Source organism: Opisthorchis viverrini (assembly GCF_000715545.1).
Source record: "Opisthorchis viverrini unplaced genomic scaffold opera_v5_7, whole genome shotgun sequence".
Lineage (NCBI taxonomy): Eukaryota > Metazoa > Platyhelminthes > Trematoda > Opisthorchiida > Opisthorchiidae > Opisthorchis > Opisthorchis viverrini.
In genome coordinates this window covers 4,410,450-4,414,039 of record NW_008751663.1, presented here as the reverse complement: position 1 = coordinate 4,414,039, position 3,590 = coordinate 4,410,450, and positions in this window count along the sequence as shown.

Sequence of the window (3,590 nt, the reverse complement as noted above, 5' to 3'; positions counted from 1 at the left end):
ATCATCAACCGTAAACTCAAAGTGCTTGCTATCGTTCAGTGGTGTTCGTGGTTCATGCAACCTCCCCACTACCATCTCTCGATTCCGTCATAAAACGTTTTTCGCGTGTGTTCTGGCCTTCACCATGTTGCCAGTTGGATTGCTGATCTACCTTTCCAACAAACCCAATCAGTCTTGGACTTTTGATCCATTGTCTTGTGTGGTTCGCCTATTTGGACGCTGATTTACCATTTCCAAACAACTGCGCACGAACCCTGCCCAATCATTTAGCATTTCTTTGATGGTCACCGATTCGACTAGTCTTTGTATTTAGCTTTGGATTTGAATTTTTTTCGTGGTCATTTATTTTATGCTGAATTGTTATTTGACCATTTCTTAACACGTCGGAGAATCCACTCTCTTGCAATATTTTCCTTACAGCCACCTTGTCGAGGAACCGCTATCGGAACAATACCATGAGAAAAACAATTTCGCGGTGAACTCATTTCGTGCGCCGCAGAACATGAGACAAAGGGTAGAACACTCAGAATAAATTGGAGCTACAATGCGCTTATTAAATAGACCTGACTTAACGTGGCACTTTCAAGCAAACCATGGTAATCTCGGTCACGCCAAAGTCCTTCCGAGCGCATAGAGCTGACTTCGGTCGATTAGCAAATATTACCGCGAGCAATTTCAGTCCCTGTACGATTTTACCTCGCAGTGACCTGGAACGATGAGTTCATGTCACCGTCATACCTGCCTACAGTCAATCGCTTCGTGATCAAGGACACGTTTTACCAAGTTAGTGTCGACAAATATTGCCTGGCGGGAATCTCAGATCCTTTATCATTCTGACGATGTAGGCTTCATCGCATTTGCGGGTGAGTTGGACGATACAATAGCAAATGCATAAAGGCGCGTTCTGGTGGGTGGCAGCAGAACTATTGTTGTGTACTTGCACAGCATAACATATCCTAATGTCCTTTCCAGTAGGTGTGATCTACCACCACCAGTGTCCGAGGAAATCCGGCTTCTTTGGGGCAATCACCTGTTGGGCCAGCTTATCACCAGTTCTCAAGTGCTCTTTGGTGAATCGATCCGTATAATTGCTCGAGCGCAATGCACTTTTCAGCAGCCGAATGTCATTCAGTGCATGTAGCCTGTGCAATAGTACATAGCAGTAAGGGCTGGGCAGAAAGTGTGAAGATACTGTTCTGCCAAGTAGGTTTACAAGACACAGAACATGACACTGAACCATCCGGGTTTCGTTGGAATCAAATATCAAAAGGTGAATTAATTCGGCCAAACTCATTGATAAAATTAGCGTTTTAGGAGTGTTCATCAAAAACAGGTTTCCAACGGGCTGCTTGTTTTTGGCAGTCATCCAAACGTTTAGACGGAACGTTATTCGTAAAGTTGCTGAAAACTCGGAACCGGTTCCGATCTTTTTGGGGCTCAGCAGGTAGACAGTATTCCTGAGTTTCTCTCTATTTGAAATCAAATTGGAGGCTAATAGCGAGAAATACATTCACCTGAAGAACATCATAAACGAAGCATTTGGTTGGATTCTGTTGGGTTTTCTGTTAGAACCAGTTAAGTGTGCGATTATAGTTCACGAATCGTCCAGACGTTTCCTGTAAAGTGGAATGGCCTGGATACGGGCCTGCACCTCGCTGTAGCCTGAACTTGACGCTTTTGGCCCGAGAGCACTTCACGGACTGCAGCTCTTCTCCAGTTCGCATATAAGTTTGTCCTAGATGGCTAGTCTTTATGATAAGTGCAGCGTGCCGCATGATTGGTCATATACAAGAAACAATGTTGTGGCAGTTAAAAGAACAGCAACGTTTCGGCTGTCTTCCGTCAGGAGAAGCAGACTGGCTGATTAGATCAATCCTTGATAGGATGATCGGTCGGTCGAACAGCCTTTGATCAATCAACTAATGTGTAAATCCAAACATCTCCCCGGAGGAAGTCGCACTCGAAACGCTGAGTTAATAATTTGCTCTTAACATTGTTTCTCAACCAACAAACAACCAAAATAACTCACTAATAATCAATTTTGCCCCGTCCGTACTGAATACGGTGTGGGTATTCAAGACAGTATTTGCAATTTACTCTGATCATTTAACATTTTTACTCTACTTTGGTACCAATGGGTTTGCGCATTTGCGGGCATTCCGAGTGTTAAACTAAGCGGTCCCTGAGATAGCCAGATATGATTTATGCCGTAGTTCTCACAAGGCACCTGAGCGAGTGAGTTCGAATGTTTTTATCAGTAGAAACAGTGGATGACTTCGTCAAGATCATATCCATTTTTCTCTAAAGCGTAGTTGTCAATGCTTACCAGAGGATCTATCGCACAAGCTGTTTGTGGACAGTGTCGCCATTTTCCCAAGGTGTGTTCTTCGAAAACATTCACGATCCCCGTGTGGGAATACACGTTTAACGGACTTCAGCTGGCAATGGCTGCTTTAGTGTACATGTACCGGTGCTTTTCACTCTCAAGTAGAATACACACCGAAACGAAATGGTTACCAGTGTTCGATCACGAGACGCAATCGGTGGTAATTGAAACCGCATGAAACAACACCTGAAGAGACCTGTCAACTTACAGAAATCTCACGGAGTTTGACAACCCATAATTGGGATGCCTTCTTACATCCATCAAGCAATTATGGATTTACGAAATATAGCGAGCCTCTGCCATGCACTCCCACAATTTCCTAACTTTGCAGTGAAACACGATCTGAAGAATAAATTCGAACCGGACGCTATGATACCTGAACATTAACGCGCCTTCCCAACAACTTGCCCGTGTCACAGTTCCACTCTGTTCAGTAAGTTTGCAAAAAGCTGCCATGAGATCCCTCTTGGACGAAAAATGGTAGTGGTAAATCTCAACACTTCGATTTCAGATATCTCACTCCAGTAATCTGTTGACAATACACAGATCCAGTGTTCCGGTCGTCCAGGTTGCCTGGAAGTATATTTTGGCAAGTGCCAAAGCATTTGTCAGTTTAACTGCATTCTGTACGGGCCGGAAAATCAGGATAGGTTCGTTTACGTAACTATCAGAAATACCGGTAGTTTTCACTGTGCTCAAAGATGTGGAGTGAGTTCTATGCTTTGAAAGGGATGAGGCACCGCATGATGAGCAAATTACAAACCTCCAGAGATGTTCTTCGAAGCTCGGTTGGGGTGTTCGAAAACAACTATAGTGGAGCACTGTTATGATGAATGCCATAGAGCCCGGTAGTTTTTCATCAGGAAACACGGAATATACATCGCCATTGGATCAAGATACGCGATTTTATCGAAGCAGCAATCACTTGTACGTCAGTGGTGTTAAATACGAGTAATACGGTCGGCTTTCGGCAAGCCGGTTATTTCCCAAGATTCGCGTCACGTCACTCAGTGGACCCTCACACCGGTTTTACACTGCTGCCCCAAAATGGAAACCACAACCAAGCTGATTGATTCTAGACTCATCATCATCGACAGCATGACATCAGTGTTCAACACCGATGCTTCACTCCCGTACAACCATGACTTATTTGAAAGCCTTGTTGTAAAGAAAAAGGTAAAGGTGGACGGGGGAGGGACTTAGT